Here is a 19,143-nt window from a genome sequence, read left to right on the forward strand (position 1 = left end):
CTACCAGTCCCTACAATTTTGCCAAGTTTCGTGCAAATCCATTCAGCCGTTCGGGCTAAAAGTGAGGCCAACCGCCCTATGGAAAACTCAATGTTAAAAACACGTTTTGGGACACCCCTTTTTTCTCGGCCCCCACTGGACGAACCCCCCCCAAATTTTCAAGGGCTGCTCAGAAACAAAATGTGCCATTTTCCTGAAAATTTCAGCCAATTCCGTCCACAAACGCCAAAGTTATTAGACATAGAATTTTCAAAAAACCCATAGAGAAAAAATCCTAACTATATATACCTACTGGCGACCGCCAGTAGGTAATATATATATATATATATATATATATATATATATATATATTCACTGAAAAAACCATAGGTTATAGATTATATATAGTTAGGAATTAGCATTTACAAAACCTTGAAAATTCACTGAAAAAACCATAGGTTATAGACCATATATAGTTAGGAATTAGCATTTAAAAAACCTTATTTTACTCACACAAAACCATTGAAATTCCATATATAGTTAGTTGCACTAACTATATATCGCGCACCCGCAATCCACTGCTGATGATGTCACATATTACATCATTCATGACATGGTCAGTGACATCACTGATGACATCACTGATGACATCTCAAAGCAAAGCAAAGCACAGGTTTCTGGAAGCAAACCGGAAGGCCCTGCAAAGCGTGTAACGTAAACACAGCAGGTCATGTGACTTGGTAATAACACTTTTCATTGGTTCATTTCACTTTTGGTTTCCTAATGATGTAAGACTAGGTCATATAATCTAAAATGAACACTTTTCATTGGTTGAGAACTATTGTTTTTCCCAAATGATGAAAATCCCTCTTTCTTTCCTCACTCTGACTTTCATCATTGTGAGAGAAAGACCCTTTGTTACCAGTGAGCAATGGCTTCTTTAGTAGCTTCAGCTGGTGCTTCCCCACCACCTCCACCACATCCAAGGAAGAGTGAACCGATGTGTGAATGTGTTCACTGTATGCAACAACTTTGACACTTACAGAAGCCTCACCTTCTCCATGCCTCCTACACAGTTCTACATGTACATCATAAATGCAAACAGAACAGAATTAATTATACATGTTAAATGGTTTATTTTTGCTGTTCTCAGAATGTATCAAATTTCACTAAAAACAGTGACTTGAAGGTATTCATCATATAACAGCGGGGAAAAAAAACCACAATCAAAATGATTGTGTTTAAAAAACCCATACAACATAACAAATCAGAATTCAGAACTCCTTAAAGTTAACTTACTTTCCATGACGGCCAAGGATGTCCTATGAACAGCTTACACTCTGTTGTGCTGTTATTACTTTCAACCCGCCACTTTCTGAAAGAAAACCTCCATCGTTTTCAAAAACATGTTACATACAATAAATGACTTCTTGCTCTCTACCACAAGTTTCCACAAGGCCAAATCTTGTCAGACCCATTTATAACTCTTGGATTTCTTGTAAGCCAATCCCGTCTTTTCGCATTTCCGCAACTTTCAGAATTAAAATGTTGAAGATTATTTACACAATCCTGGACTAGTAATATCTTCCCCTTCTTGCTCAATCATGTTCTACATTTCCTATCACACTGATACTGCTTACTATGAAGCAGACTTACACTACCTTTATGACTAGTACAATTATTTAATTCTCTACATCACTTTTAATCACAAAGCAATGTAAAACAGTAGACAGCATTGCAGACTTACATTCCCTCTACTCCATGTTTTGATTGGCTGCTTCAATTAGCTTATAAAAAGAAATAGTTTTTCTGAACTCATTCAAAGTGCACGTATTTCTCAATGACGTCCAGTGTTATGGTAAAAAGTTATGTCTCTGTACTACACTTATCCTCAAGGCCAAATAGTGTAGGAGCCATGAGAACTTCTTGAAATTCCTCAGAGCACATCCCGAGATTCTTTCCCTAAAATTTTGGTTTTAAAAACACCAGGTAAGAGTTTTTAAGGTCATATGGCAATTTTTTTGTGAAAATTAAAACAGAATCATTACAGAATGACCAGCCATTTCTACACTTTAAATAAGCTGTATAATGTCCTGATGTTATTGAAGGACCATCATGATATGTAATTGCTACAGTTACAAAAGTCCTTCCTGATATTGACAACTGTGAAGCCACAAAATTTTTAATTAAAGTTGTCAATTTTGTTCCATCAGGCCTACATCGTTGGAACATTAAAATGACATACTGGCCATATGTTCGTATAAATAATGTGGACATCATTTCAGATTTACATTGGCTACACTCCATGTTGTGATCAGCTGCTTTTACTAGCTTATTAAAAGAGACTGATTTACTGTCTGGCAAAGTTAAATATATAAATCTTTCTGAGTCTACACTAGTAGTACTTGATACCCTACAGTTCTCGCAGTCATGCTGCCATTGATAAGAAAGCCCAAACAGGTGATCTACATCTACACCTTCATCATGCAATACATCAAGCATATACATTAAAAACTCCTGACAATCTTGCTGACTATTTTGAGAGAATTGTGTTTGGCCTGAACATCTGTCTAACAGATTTCGAATTTCAGACACACTTTCTATGTTTGTTCTATCAGTGCTACATTTCTCTAACACAGAATTTAACAAACTGCAAAATCTTTGATCAGAATTGACCACAATCTCTTCTTTTACATTTTCTAGAGAAAACAAAACATTAACCACTACATTAGCATAGCAGTTGACACCAGAACTGTTTTCAAATTGAAAACCAACAACATCTTCAACAGAATCCTTTTTGTTTCTGCTTATAATTTCAGGTTCATCGACTTTTCGTCTTTTTGCTACAACCTCCCCAGTATTGGTCACATTTCTTCGTTTCCGGCCTACCACACGTTTCTCAAACAAAGGATACTGAGGCAAATGTGGCGCATACTCTCTTCTCAACCTATTGTATTCCTTAACACAATCTAGATCCGCACAAATGTTTGTGACATCACACTCAATCAAGTACAATCCCGATAAAGTCCTAACTCGTGACAATGCCACATATGCCATACCCTCCTTGAACACAGAACTGCCAATATTCACCAATGCACAGTCTACACTTAAACCTTGCGATTTATGGATTGTCACCGCATATGCCAAGCAAACAGGAAACTGCTTACGACGAACATATAAGTCTTTTAAAAGCAAAAATCTAGCAGAACAACGAGCAATTAGCTGTACTTCCTCAATGCCATCAAATTTAAGTTTTAAAAATTCAATTCCATCTCTATTTCTGTATTTCACAAAATCAACAACATTACCCATTGATCCATTTACCAGACCTCTTTCAACATGTAAATTCCTTCTTAAAATTATACGGCAGTTCAAGCACACATTCAGAGTCTTTTCAAAACCCGCAGTTTTAGATATACTCTTCTCTAATGAATCCAATTTTGTTTTCAGATTCTCAGACAAAATAATTGTTGATCCCATATGCTCTACTCTGTCAATAGCTTCCAGTTTCACAATCTCTTGCTTTTCTAAATGCAACATTTTGTTGTTGAATTTGGCACATTCTGCAAGAGTTGGCATCAAACATATTCCAGATTTTTTCTCAGTAACTTTCTGAAAAATATTCTCAGGCACAACATCTTCGTCTGGATATAAATTTGTCAGTAATCGTGCATGTAAAGCTTCTTTCCCATGCTCGGTCACTTTTCCAATTCTAACATCTTGTAGAATAGTCTTGTAAACTTCATCCTTTGCCTGACGCATATTTTCATGCAGTTCAGCATAATTGAAGTTTAACCATATATTGACGTTGCCAATGCTCCCTAAGCACTTCCTGGTATCTTCATGCGTGAGCATTTTGAACACAGGTTGCCCTTTCACTGGTGTCAGCTGCAGAAGATCTCCGAAAACAATGATGTGTTTGCCACCAAATAACACATCATACTCTGTTTTGAGAACTTCTTGCATTCTCAAATGCACAAAGGCAAGCATGACATTGGAAACCATGCTTACTTCGTCAATGATAAGAAGTTTCATTTTCCTCAAGACTCTTGAAACTTCAAAACAAGCATCTCCAGATAGCTTGTGATATTCTAATTTGTTGTCATGCTCCACTGGCAGCATCAGTAAACGATGTAAAGTAATCCCTTTAATGTTATGTGCTGCCAGTCCAGTTGGAGCGGTGACAACACAAGACAGCGATGACTCTGTCCTTTCCTGCAAATAACATGAAATTGCTTTAATAAGGAAACTTTTTCCAGTTCCCGCTTCTCCACTCACGTACAGTCGGACAGGCTTCAACGACGTACATGAGCACTCTTTCTTGTCATGACTTAATCCATGATCAATTTGCATGGTAAGTTTGTCATATATTTTCCTCTGCTCAACGTTGAGTTGTCTTTCCAACTCTTCTAAGTTAACCGCATCCTCCTGAGCATGTGCCATGGCTCTTTCCACTTCATTCATAGCAGTGGCAGCTTCATTTTCGATAAGAGGTCCTCCTAGTGGATCCTGACTCAATGAAGCAGAACTCTGACTGTCCTGAGAACTGTCTCTGGCAATCTCGGCTGCAATCGTTGCTTCCTGCTCAATTTCCACATTCAACATTTCTACATATTTGGGAAAAGCAGGACATTCTATGGTCTCCTTGGCAGCATTGAATGAGTCTTCGTAACAAAGGAAATCTCCAAGCAGTTCCTCTTCTGCACGCCAAGGCTTAAAAAGTTGCAAAAGTGCTAAATAGAAAAACTCCTTTTTTTCAGGAGATTCGCCACTCAATTTTCGATGGTTTATCAAGTGGCATTTTCTTTGCTTGACCAGACATCCCTCACTTCCTATTACAGCATACACTCCTTTCTCAGTATCTTCTTTGATGTTCCTCTTGAATATGTAATTTTGCAGAACCTCATACAGACAAACATTCTCGAGGTGACTGCTTCGATTTGGATAATATGTATCCAACATGTTGCTCTTCAAAATGTCGGTACTGTTTGGCTCCTTTTCCGCCAAATACCCAATTTCCCGCACAGGTTTCAGAACTCGATTACGCGTTGCAGCAAGACCAACACTCGCCCAAACGATACTCCTGGACTTGGCATAGAGACTTGCTGAAGACAACCGGTCAGAACATTCGTAAGCTCCGATTTCTCGATGCGACAACATCTTCAGACTGAAACTGTACAACTTCTTGCTGAGGCTCTTTTCATGGGAAATGTCCTCCCACATATCCTTCAATTCTGTCTTCTCTTTTTTGGTGATGTAAGATGTCACATACCGAGCCACAGCCATACAGTTATCAGCCACAAACTGTATATCCATGTTAGCATTCCACATGGACAAAATCACCGGGTTGTAGTCGTTGATGTACTTAGACTCTTCGTTCCTCTTCAAATTGTATGTGTTTTTAGGTGATTTCTTCATCACATTATGTCGCAGCGAAGACATCAAACTGTTCACTCTTCCTTTAGAAATCACCGATCGTGGAAAGCCGAAACGACATTTGGTGTAGAACTTGTCTTTGTTCCGGAATTTACAACGACAGTACTTTCCACATCGATGGCTTTGGAAACGTAGAACTTTTTCTCTTAGGCTTTTTTTCTCCTTTGCGTTTGGAACAGCACACGTAGAATACTGTTCTATGAAACTCATCACTGAGTCTTCTGCATCCGTTCCAAATTTAGGTGCATCCTTGATCCACAGCAACATATGTATATGAGGAGCACCTCTTCCTTGGTACTCCTTCCTCCAGAAGAAATCCAACACCTCTCCAAGAGGTGGATTCTTCTTATTCATGATGAAAGACATCATACCTTCAAATCTATGATTGAAGTACCTACATACATTGACTGGATCCAAAGAGCACAGTTCTCCGGGTGTCTTGAATTCGATGTTTTCTACGTTAGCATTTGCCTCTCGTAGAAATTCAAGTAAGTCTTCCCAGCCATACTCAGCACAGCTCAAAGTGAGGAACCATGTGGGAGTTCCTAAGTTCCTCAGCATACATTTTAAATCACCATGACGACGGTACCAGTACTCATTAGTACCACGCTGACACGCCATGAGATTAATCAGGTGAGAATCCAAAATACTGTCTTGGACATTGACTTTATCCATAAAGTCACTTGCCGAGATGTTTTGCATGTGTATACCACTTTTCAAGATGTGGTTCACTGCATATGACAGTCCAGACAGATCGCTTTCAAACAGGAGATGAAACAAATAAGGAATGCATTGTCGAAACCTAGGATCTCCTGCATACAATCGCAAAGTCCGGTATTCAGAAGCAGGAATTTGATGAGGTCGCTCATCATATCTTCCTCCCTGACCTGTTGGAAAAAGCTGTGGGAAACACCGAGCTTCCAAACTTTCCTCCCAAACACTAATGGGACTCCCTTTCGCTTGTTTCATTTGAAACAACTCAATAGCATTCCCCATGACTTCCTTGGAATGCAAAGGATGAACACTATAATGTTCATATATTTCTTCACTAGTACAGGGTTCTACTTTCTCAATTTGACCAGCACACAAATCGCTATCCTCTTCCTCACTTACTTCCTCTTCTGCAACATATACATTTTTATAGTATTTATTATTTTTTTTCAAATACAATGTTGCCCTTTTGACTTTCCTAACATCTACTAAATCTTGCCATATTTTCTTATTCTTTGTCGGAACCCCATTAACTAAGATAACAAGAGGTTCCTCTTCCACTTTTTCTACTCCAATTGTGTTAATGTTTTTCTTCAAATCTAGAGGCAAATAAACAACTCTTCCCTTTAATCCTCTCTGTAAATCTGATGGAGGCAATTTCCCTGTCTTTGGCTCCATTCTTACAATAGCCTGAAAGGGATGGATACTTTGAATCAAAATAGATTCATAAGTATTTAAATCCTTCAATTCAGAAGGAATCTCAACCAATTCCAGATTATTATGAACTGCTCTAGCAGGCATCTGGTTTTGATTTAATTTGTTACAACAATAAGCACACACACGTTGATCCAATCCCAAATCAAAACAATTTTCTACCATCAAGTATGTTGTAAAATCCTTCCATTCACTATTATTTTCCCTTTCACTTTTTCCATATAAATCCACTAACTTAGTCTGATTCTTATAATAAGTGCGTCGACAACACACACAAGTGAAATTTGGCCTCTCACTTGATTTCACCTCAAACGTCGCAATTTCCCTCTGGAAATTATCTGTACTGGAAACCTGTACACTATCTTCCACATTACTCTCTTCTTCTTGGTCAATTTCAACATTCTCCTCTTTACTTCCAAAGTAACAAAACTCAATTTCTTCACATATATTCTTCACATCTATTTCAGAACCATGCAAAAGAGCAGCGCATAATTGTTTAAGCATAATTGCTGGACTCTTAGCATAATACAACATTCTAACTAATTTCCTCACTTTATTATGATGCACTGCTAGCATCCTGAAATGATGAAAAACACTCTGGCATACTCTCCTGGAAAGACAAGCCAGTGAATGACCATGCAAACCTATCACTTCTCTCACTCTGCAAGGATCTAATTCTTGCAACAACTTCATTTTCTGCTTCAAACTTTTCTTATTAAATGACCGTATAAAATCACAAAGCAAATTGATGGAATCCTGTCGTACACTGCAAATACTACTACACTTCCAGGTGTACACAGGACCCTTAGGACGTCTCCCTAAAACCTCCTTACCTAACACCTCTTCTATCTCTGTTCTCACAAGTTTTTCTTTTTCAACTGGACAACCATCTTTCACTTCATAAGCTCGACCACTGGTGTCAACTGCATGCACCAAATCATTATCCTGGAAATAACTCTCCTCATTAAAAAATGCCTCAGAGCTTGAACTATGCATCCATTCTCCAGAAAAAACTTCACAAAAATTACTACGATTAACTATTCTCTTCCATCTACTATTTCTTTTGAAATCATAAATTGCCTTGTTTAGCTTCCTAATTCTATTGATTGTCAAAATAAATAACTTACGTTTAATTTCAAATGCCTGATCAATAACTTTCTCAACTATTTTTTTTCTCTTATAAAAAACCACTTTCTGTTGACCTTTCTTAATATTTTTTAACAAATTCCCAATTATCCTGTTGCGGAACATTCGTTTACGAATGTCCCTAAACTGTTGTTTCCTTCTACTTTCATGCATAGAGTTATCTCTTACTCTAGCAGTAACATTTCTCATTGGCCTTTCCTTACCATTTGAATTGTTTCTCCTTTTCTGGACTGAAACATTTTCTGTAGTAATATTTTTTTTACTAGACATATTTCTTATGACTGTTTTTGGACTCTTACCCGGTGCTTTCTTGGTGACTTGACAAATCTTTTTGTTAGAGGACTGCTGCATTATTCCATGGTCCTGCTGTCTTTGACGTTTTGCAGCCTTTCTCACTCTTTCTTTGCTTGGCATCCTAAAATCTTGAAATAATCTGCAGTTGAATCTGTGGTAAAATATAATAAAAAATGTTATTAACCACTATTACCCAACAGTAAATTAATAACCGTCATCAAAAACTTAACACACTACTTAAGTATATAATATACTGAAGCCTATCTCCAATTTTTCACTGAACAGGACTCATCTCTTCTTAACCTTGGATAAACCTCACCTACTCTGTGTCCCCTGCACATAATTAAATGTAAAGGGGCAGATTTATATTAACTAGCACATCCCCAGGGATGCACCAGTTAACGTGCACCGCTGCTCTGCCACCCACGGTGTGCCGCATTTACAATCAGATAGGACAAAGCTACATCAAAACCCTGCGCCTGCTTGAAGCAGGCATAGATCTTGACGCAGGTAGGCTGAAAGCTAAAGCAACAACTAAGTGTCGTGTGCAGAAGTTACAAAAAAGGAAAAATGACGTTTAAACCAGTAATGAGCCCATGCTAACTTAACACAGAGTAAAAATATCCAGGATCTACATCAGTTTGGGGTTCACGAACCTGGCAGGTACAAGGCACTAAGGCTTTCCACCGTGCATGTCTCATCCCAAATCATATGTTGTTTGTGAATGAAACAATTTCCCAGACCAAATGCTTTGGATTGGCTACTTCTAAAAAATTAAACACCCCTACTATCCCGGAGTTAGAGGAATATGATAGTTGGAGTAATTTTACTCGTTGTCCATTAAAGATTTACAGGCCCTACTCCGTAATTCTTCCTTTAACATTTCCAGTATAAATCCAAAAGGTTGACTGCTTTGGCAACGTGCCTTATCCACGGTTTAATAACGCTGCCTTTTGCTTTATATAAGTTTTCAAATTGTATGAAATATATACCAATAGGTCGTTATTAACCTTTAGGTAGTGGTTTTCTTCATGAGGTCTGGTCGCTTCCATACACATACAGATTTTCAAAGATGATCAAGAAGTTTATCTGAATGGAGAGGAATGCACTGAGACGCCAGATCATTCACTAATGTGTAGGCACATACAGTTACACGGTTCATGCAACAAACACCGACCAAATATGGCTTGCGTGTTGCAAGGCACACCAGTTCCTGCTATCATCCCCACGTTCAAGTTCTTGGAAAATGGTAGTTATTTGATGCTCAATAATGAAGATTGTTATGGGTTAATTAAAAGTATTCATTTTATCGTAACAGTAAATGAACGGGTTATTTGCTGCAGAAATGTTCTATTTCCTCCCACACATGAACATACGGAGTTTTCAATCTGGCCACAAATACCAACCTTGGGAGCACATTTCAACGGCATGACAAGAATAAGAGCTCTTTTGTCTCAGAGAGAGGTGGCCTTGACTTCGGCCCGTGAAACTTTCGTGCTTCACATAGCGAACACCCGTACAGAGTTGCAGACCCTTTTAAATACAGATTCGCCTTTCCATTTCAGCAAGATGGTTCGGACTATCTCTAACGCGTCCTCCACAAAGGGCCTGGCGCACTTTTTTAAAGTTGTTACCAGTGGTCTCGTGACTTCATTTGAGAAAATCTTTGGAGTCATCCCTACTTTCTTTCATTCTATTTTTTCCACTCTGCTTCGTGGATTCCCATTTTTACTTGCATTACCAGCGGACGCTCTTGTGCTTTTTTACATTTTTAAATATGGATGTCCCTCCTGTGCAAGCTCCCGCCCTGCAGCTGCTGACACTGTTCCGCAATCGCATGCTAGAATATTATGGCACAATGCCGTTGGCGATATTAAGCACGGCATATGGATTATCTTTTCGATTCTCCTACTTCACCTGTGTCCAGCCTGTATTTCACTGCCTGACCTGTGATTTCCATTGGGCCATTGATTTGTGTCTCTGCGGACCGGTTTCTCCTGACGTCGACTTTAATCAGCTGATGACTCCTATCATTACTCACGAGTTGGTTTGTCCTGGCGAAAGGATTATGGCTGTGGCATTGATGCATGGACTAATTGGTCCCTGGAATTTACTGGCGGCAACACAGTCTTTCTTGGAACAGAGCTTTCTTGAAAACCCACCGAGCTGTCCTCTGATGTTGATAGAGGATCCGGTGCTGGGAGAGCACGTATGTTCTTTTCCGCTTTTAAATTGGATGGCTGAACTCTTTTCGGATGAAGACGGTGACTTCCTATTGGAGGCTGTTGCAGCTTATTTTGCATACACAGTTATGTCATAGACCTTTTTCATGTTTGATATGCTGAGTACTAGCATTTCATTGACAATTCATTCACTTATTTGTCAAGTTTTTATTATTTAGCTTGCCTATTGGCTTAAGACTCGATAAAGTACTTGGCTGTTTTATTTTTCTTTAGCATTAAATTTTCCTAGTTTTTAATGTTTTACCTTGCGGACCGTCCACATATAAACTTGCAATCTGCTCTCATGAGATGGCACTTCTATTATCTTATTCAGTTCGTTTCCGGATCATGGGGAGGTGTCATCTAGGTCCTGGATATCTTTACACCGTGTTAAGTTAGCATGGACTCATTACCGGTTTAAACGCCATTTTTTCCTTTTTTGCAACTTCTGCACACGACACTTAGTTGTTGCTTTAGCTTTCAACCTAATAGTTCATCGTGATTTACATGACAATAATATGTTATTGCTCTACTATCTGCTTTACTTGTTAAACTATATCTGTACAGCGAGTGCTGAAGTTTCAAGAACAACACGATACAGAATTGTTATGAGGTCTGATCTCCACGACTTCATACTCATAACATAAGTGCAGCTTCTGCCAATTCTGGGCATGAGGCGGGTTTTATATTGCTTTGCCGAACACACATACACAACACTTGATGCGGTTCACATGAAGAGAGAGCTGGTGTATGCTGATGTGATTCCTTCAAATCTAAGACACTAAAGTATCGGCACGCCCTAAACCAACACAAAGAGACCTTCTTAGCAAATAATATATTATGTGTATTAGGGAGGGTGAGATAAAAGCAGCCGCGGGCCGTGGAGGGAGTTACGGTGGGGCAGGGAGGCGGGGAGGGGGAGGGGCAGGGTGGAGCCCTCTCCACCCTGCCCCTCCCCGCCTCCCTGCCCCACCGTAACTCCCTCCACGGCCCGCGGCTGCTTATAAGTGTTGCTAACTCTTATTCATTTACAGCATGTTAACATACTGTCACCATTCGCTTTTTATGTACTACTAACTATGCTGGTAATTTTGCTACTGATAATATGTGTACTTGTATAATCTAAGATACTACGCCTGAGAAGACGGCATTAGTAAATAAACATTTCAAATACACATGTGTTCTTCTTAACTCCATGTTCTGGTTTCTAAGAAATATATAACGACCGACTGTTCATGAGTTCCACGTATCCTGAGGTACTATAAGTTCATATTCTGGATTGTCTAAACATTGAGTTTGTTATATCCAATGTGACACTGTACCTAGCTTGCTAAGGGGTTTTGATTACTAAGGTGAGTTTTGGGACACCCTAATTCGCCGAGGTTCCAATCCTCTGTCCACAGTTCTGTCTGAGAACAGAAACCCTGCGACAGGGACACCCCTGAGACTTGCTGGAGCTTCATCACACTTGCGATACAACTCCAGCAATGCGCCACCTTTACGGCACAGATACGTCACGCATCTGTGCTGTTTTTGCCCCATGATGCGCCGCATTGTAAATGCAGCACACCATAGGTGACGGAACAGCGTCACAGAATGACTAACACATCCCTGGTGATGCGCCAGTCATCATAAATCTATCCCTATGCTTCTTATCTTGTTAGAAATGAACCGCCATATGTATCATCAAAGTTTTTTGCATTTCCTAAATAGCGAACTTTAAGGAATAAATAGCGATTCTTTACCATTCCTAGTTTGCGATGACCTATTTGCTAATTACAAATTACCCATTCATTTCCATGCAGCAGGAGGCCCATAGGAATGAAGGTGCAATTTGCGATTAGCAATTACCTCATCGCAAATTACGAATTTTTCCGAGGGTGCAGGGGTGTCTCAAGAACACCCTGCTGCACCCCTGAAAAAGAAATTTGGGGGCATATGGCGCACATAAATTTTGAAAACATTCCTTTACCTCAAAAACGATTTTCAACTCATAATTTGAAAACACTGCACATGGGGAAATGACTTAAAATGTCCTTAAGACACATAAAAGCGTTTTTTGATTGCCCTTGCAGCATGTTTCAGTCACCTTTAACATGCCTATGTAACGCAAACATTCAAAATGTAAATTTGCCATGCACAGGTGGGAGCATATTTACAAGCAATTTGCTCCACAGACAAACTTCTTACATTGAAATGGGAAAAATAACATCAGAGACTCTCAATTACCTTATAAAGAAGCAGACACCATTATGTCCTTCTCATCAATATTAAAACCATTGCTTTTTCTCAAAAACGATTTACAAGTCATAATTTGAAAACACTCCACAGCTCCTATGCACATAAAAGCCCTGTCAGTACTAATACTTCACATTTTCTCCAATTACAATTTCTCAAAGAAACAAAATCTATTTGTAAAACACTTGAGACAAAGCAACATTTGAAAAACACAACTTTCTTCATAATTTTCTCCTTAAAGCACACTATTTTCTATCTAAATTAAAGAAATCTTTTCTCACCTTAGCAAATACTTTGAGTTTCAAAACAGTCTCAGAAACACACCAATTTGTCTTCAGCAGAGCAAAAGGTATGCACTCCAGAGTCTGCAGCTATCAAAAGCACAGAAATGCTGTAATTCCTCACACATATCTCTCATGTCACCCAATCAAAACTCTTCCCTCACTTTTTTTCAAATGAAAACCCTTCCCCCCTCTGCCATTTCATGCCTTTTCTGCATAGCAACCACCTCTTGCAAGACCTCTGGTGTTTGCAAGTTCACACAACAATGTTGCAATTGAACTCTGAACTCTCAGTGCACCTGCATATCCAGAGCATTCTTTCATTTAATGATTTTTTCTTCGCCACTCAAAATACATCTTTCAACGAACTCATCCATGCACACTAACTTTCTGTGTTCAGCAATCAAAATCCACCAATCACTCTTACTGCTTCATTAACACAGAAACTCCTCAGTTTTTTTCATTTTACACTCTCATTTTTTCAACTGCCATTTCATTGCCACACTTCATCTGACTGCAGGAGAACCTTCTCTCGCCATGTTTTCTGTCTGGATTGTTGGACATAGTTATATCTATTGGGCTCAAAGGTACGCTGAAAACAGGAATTTACCTAACCTCAATTTACAAGATGTGGAAATTAAGTGGTTTGGCCACAGAGGATTAAAATGTCACCAATTGATACCATTGGTGAAAACCTTTATGCATTTGCCAAAACCTGACCTGTTAATTGTGCACTGTGGAGGTAATGATTTGGGCACTTTGACTGGGGTAGGTCTGGAAATGCTTTTAAAGGACACCTTTGAGCAATTGATGGCACTTTTTCCTCAGACTGCCTTGGTATATTCAAATATATGCCAAAGACAGAAATGGAGGTGGTCGAACCAATTTTGTCCACAAATTGAGAAATCGAGGAAGCATGTAAACAAATCTGTTTCAGCTTACATGAGAGACCATGGAATGGGCTCCCTGTACAACAATAACTTGCGTTACTACATGCAAGATATCTACAGAGGAGATGGAGTTCACTTCTCAGATGAGGGCAACAGAGTTTTCATTTTGAATTTAAGACTGTGCATTGGTACCTACTTATAAGTACCTAAATGTACCATAAACCCAAAAGCTCTTCTCAGAGCTACCCTACATCTGATCACTCACAATTATTATTTTACTCTAACTTTTTTCACTAATTTTCAAGAAAGTACGCTCCCCAGAACGCTTTCCGGTTCGCGAACCGGGCGCACTCCACGCAAAAAAACTAAAAAAACTGTATATTTTTTTTTTGCCCTGCGAGACCCTTTCAAAGCCTCCACATCAAACCTAGGGGGTCAGGGACGATCTACTATGCCCCCTTATGGTCATTTGCCCCTTCGCTTTGGCCTCCTCTTCTCTCTCGATCCTACCGAGAGACAAGATGGCGGCCGCTACAGACTGTTTGGAATGTTTACAGACGCCGGAGAACCAATCAGCTTCGCTTCACAAAGCTCCGTTGCGCGAAAAGTACACGTACTGGAGCGCTGCCCGGTCCGCTGTTACAGATATATATCTTTTTTTAAACGTTAATTTCTCAAAATCCACTGGAGCACATATATTGAGACCTACAAAAGGCACATCGGGCTACCAGTCCCTACAATTTTGCCAAGTTTCGTGCAAATCCATTCAGCCGTTCTGGCTAAAAGTGAGGCCAACCGCCCTATGGAAATTAACATGGGAAAAACGCGTTTTGGGACCCCCCTTTTTTCTCGGCCCCCCCTTGACGAACCCCCCCAAAATTTTCAGGGGCTGCTCAGAAACAAAATGTGCCATTTTCCTGAAAATTTCAGCCAATTCCGTCCACAAACGCCAAAGTTATTAGACATAGAATTTTCAAAAATCCCATAGAGAAAAAATCCTAACTATATATACCTACTGGCGACCGCCAGTAGGTAATATATATATATATATATATTCATACACAAATGATGATCCCTGCAAACCTAGCAGGAAAAAGCGAGCGACTACGGTTTTGAGATTGGTAGTATTGCAGGTTTATTTTCAGCAACAACGACGCGTTTCGGTCTCTGGCGAGATCTTGGTCACATATATATATTTTCACTGAAAAAAACATAGGTTTCAGGTACGTTATAGTTAGAAATTAGCATTTAAAAAACCTTAGAAATTCACTGAAAAAAACATAGGTTTCAGGGACGTTATAGTTAGTTCGACATTTCTCTTGTTAAAAAAAAACCATAGAAATTCCCCCGTTATAGTTAGTTCAGCTAAGTATAACTGGCACACCTGCAATTCACTGCTGATAACGTCACATATTACATCAATCATGACATGGTCCGTGACATCACTGATGACAACTCAAATGTCATCACTGATGACATCATCCAGTGACTATGTGTTTCTTTAAAGTTTAAATATGTATTATATATATGCCAAGGTGTATTGAAGAACGAGTGGGTGTATAAGTGTCTGGATGTAGGATTTAGTATGTGCATGACTGACTAAGTGAGTGATTACATATGTCTTATTGAATGCATGGGTTAATGACTAAACTGTGTGAATGTCTGTATTAGTCTATCTGTTGTTGTATAAGCTGCTGCATGGGTTGGTCAGTAGGTACATGAGTGTTTAAATGGGTTATCAATAGGTTGCCTGAGTATTTGTATGGGTGCCTGAGCGTGTGGGTGGGTGGGTGGGGAGGTATGTGACTCTGTGCATAGATGTTTGGGTGGTTGATTCACTGTGTTTATGGGCTCAAGAGTGCATATGGAAACAGCTGTATGGGTGGGTGAGTGTGTGTATGGGTGTGTTGGTGAGTAAATAGATGTCTCGATGGTACATGTCCAAATAACTACATATGTAAACGGCAGTGCAAGTGAGAGTTGAAGTATATAAATGACTATACGTGAGAGTCAGTTATTGTGAGAGTGGCTGTATGGATGAGTGTGTACTTGTATCAGTAATTCTATAAGAGAGTAAGTATGCATTTGTTTCTGTTTGAATAAGTGATGTGGTGTGTGTATAACTGTATAGGTGAGTACATGGGAGTGTGATTGATTCTTTGCATGACTGACTATGTGTGTGAGTAACTTTGGATCAGTGGTGGTGTGTGAGTGTCTGTATAGGTGTGTGAGTGCATATGATAGTGTTGTAACAATGAGTGACTGCATGTATGAGTGAATGAGTGGATGTGTGTGTAGACCTAGGAATCAGTGAGTGTGTATGTAGTAACTGGTATTGGTGTGTCTGTGGTTTCGAAAATGGTAGTCTGTATTTTACAGTTGGTGTATCAAAGGTTATATTAGAGTGTGAGGAGGTGCATCAGATTTCCACGTGGATGATGTCATCAGTGATGTCACTGACCATGTCATGATTGATGTCATATGTGACGTCATCACTAGTGCATTGCGGGTGCGCGAGTTATAGTTGACTGAACTAACTATAACAGGGGAATTTCTATGTTTTTTTAACAAGAGAAATGTCCAACTAACTATAACGTCCCTGAAACCTATGTTTTTTTCAGTGAATTTCTAAGGTTTTTTAAATACTAATTTCTAACTATAATAGAACGTCCCTGAAACCTATGTTTTTTTCAGTGAAGTTCAAAGGTTTTTTAAATGCTAATTTCTAATTATAACATACCAGTTGCATTTCCAGAGTGGTGGAGAAAGGTGAGCATGGCCCCCGAAACACCTCTTAGCAATCTCACTGTGTGGGATTTACTGGAGGTAACAAGAGGAGTAGTTAGCCCCAACATCAACCTTGGGGGCTGTTAGACCTGACATCATTGGCGTGAGTCTCCCTTCCATTTTTGACGGATTGCCTCCTCTGTTTTGACATATTTTTGCTGGTTGTATGTTTTGGGCCCTGTGTCACTGCTAATCAGTGCCACAGTGCAAGCTCTCCCTATGTTAAATTGATATACTGATTGGATTCCATGATTGGCTTATTTGATCTACTGTCAGCCCCTAGTACAGTGCACCATGTGTGCCCAGGGCTTGTAGAGCAAATGCTGCTGGTGGGCTTGCAGCACTGGTTGTGCCACCCACAGAAGCAGCTTGTAAAGTGTGTCTCAGGCCTGCCATTGCAAGGCCTGTGTGTAGTCTGTGACTACCATGTTGACTTGGCCAAGTGCACCCACTTGCCAGTCCCTAAACCTTCCCTTTGCTTCATATTAGACACCTCTATGGTAGGCCTAGGAGTAGGGTGCATTGTAAATATAAGGTAGGACATGCTCTGATGTGTGTAGCATGTTCTAGTAGTGAATCACAGCCATTTTCGTTTTTCACTATTGAAGGCTACCTGGTCTCATAGATTAGAATGGGCAGTGAAGATTGTTACATCCCTACAATCCTAATTGACTCAGGGAACATGCTAGAAATTCGAGTTTAGTATGCCTGAACTCAGAATAATAAAATACATCTTTTAGTAAAGTTTATTTTAATATTCTGTGTTTGCAAATACCACTTTTAGAAAGTAGGTATTTGCTTGCCTAACCATTTGAGCCCGCCTCTGCTGACTTGTGTATTCCTTGACTGGGTTTGTGTGAGACAGGGCTGGGGGAATTCCAGGAGACAGTCTGGGACACCCCAGTGGTGATTAGGGAGATTTACCTCCAGATGGGAGGGGGAGAGTGCACCTGGGACCTGAATAGGGCTAGTCCTTCCCTCCACAATGCTGGCTCCACCCCCTGTGGCTTGTCTGATGTCTCTGCCCTGCACAGTGAAAGGAGAAGGGGAATCTTGTCAACAGAGTACTCCAGAGCTGCATCTTCTCTCCCCTGTGCTGGCTCCACCTCCTGTGGGGCGTCTGATGTTTCTGCCCTGCACAGTGAAAGGAAGAGAAGAGTCATGTCAACACAGTGTTCAGGAACTGGTTTAAACTAGGCAGAGGCCTCTCTGCCTTCAGAGAACAAAGGATTTTTGGTATAAATATTGGGACCCAGTCCCACAGACTTTAGAGCACTTCTGGAACAAGAAACCTTTCTGCCAAGGAGAACAACCAAGGAAGCTGCAGGAGTTTGGACTGCCAGTGTGCTGTTTGCTGGGTTGTCCTGCAGTGGTTGCTTCATTGCCAAGGGAAAGGAGAAGGAACTTTGTAAGGACTTTCATCTACAGAAATATTCTTCAAGGGCTTGAACTGCGCTTGCCTCCTGCTGAAGTCTCAGGGCCAAAAGACTTCACCTCCAGCTCCCTCCTGAATTTCCTTGCTGGAAATTCTGACTCCAGTCACTTGCGTGCCGCTGGGAGCTGGAAGCGCGATGCATCGAGAGAAGCGTGTTGCCGCCACAGCTGAAATCATCGCAACGCCGGAGAAGCGAGAGTTCGTCGCATCTTCCTGGAAGCGTGTGTTCATCGAAGCTGTCTGCTGTCGCATCGCCGGAGAAGTGCGACGCATCGAGAGAGCTGTCATCGCATCGCCGGTGAAGCGCATCGCAGGGCCTGTCACGGCTCCAAAGTACAGAGTTGTCGCAAGGCTGCCAGGGCGTCATCGCATCGTCATCGCATCGTCATCGCATCGCCGCATCAAGGGCGCCATCTTCTCGCATCGCAACTGGATCATCGCATCGCATCAAGGTGCCATCTTGCGCACCGCAACAGGTCAAGAATCTACGCATCACCTCCGCACCGTTAAGGCTCACGACGAGTCCTCTACTCTGCGCAGGCATTGAGGAAGGACACAACCATTCCCCCGTGTCACGGAACCGACGCATCTCCCCTTTTACGAGCCTTTTGTTCACTTTGCGTGCCGCATCCAAGAACTTTGTTGAGAACTTTGTCGCATTTACCATCAACTTGAATTAAGAGACTTTTATCATCTTTTAAGTAACCTTTAGTATAGTATTGTGGATTGTTGTCGTTTGTGGTCTTGTGTTTAAGTCTATATAAAGAATACTAATTTTATAAAACCTGTGTTGTGTCCATCTGTAGTGTTATCACTGTATTACTGTGTATATTCACAAATGCTTAACACACTGCCTCTGAGATAAGCCTGTCTGCTCGTGCCAAGCTACCAAGGGGGTGAGCAGGGGTTATTAAAGAGAGTAATCCCCTTATCCTGACTTAGAAGTAAGGGTCCCTATTTGGACAAACGCGCTAACCTTTGCCAACTAGAGACCCCCAGATCTAACATTG

The sequence above is a fragment of the Lissotriton helveticus genome, chromosome 2_1 (assembly GCF_964261635.1).
Source record: "Lissotriton helveticus chromosome 2_1, aLisHel1.1, whole genome shotgun sequence".
Classification (NCBI taxonomy): domain Eukaryota; kingdom Metazoa; phylum Chordata; class Amphibia; order Caudata; family Salamandridae; genus Lissotriton; species Lissotriton helveticus.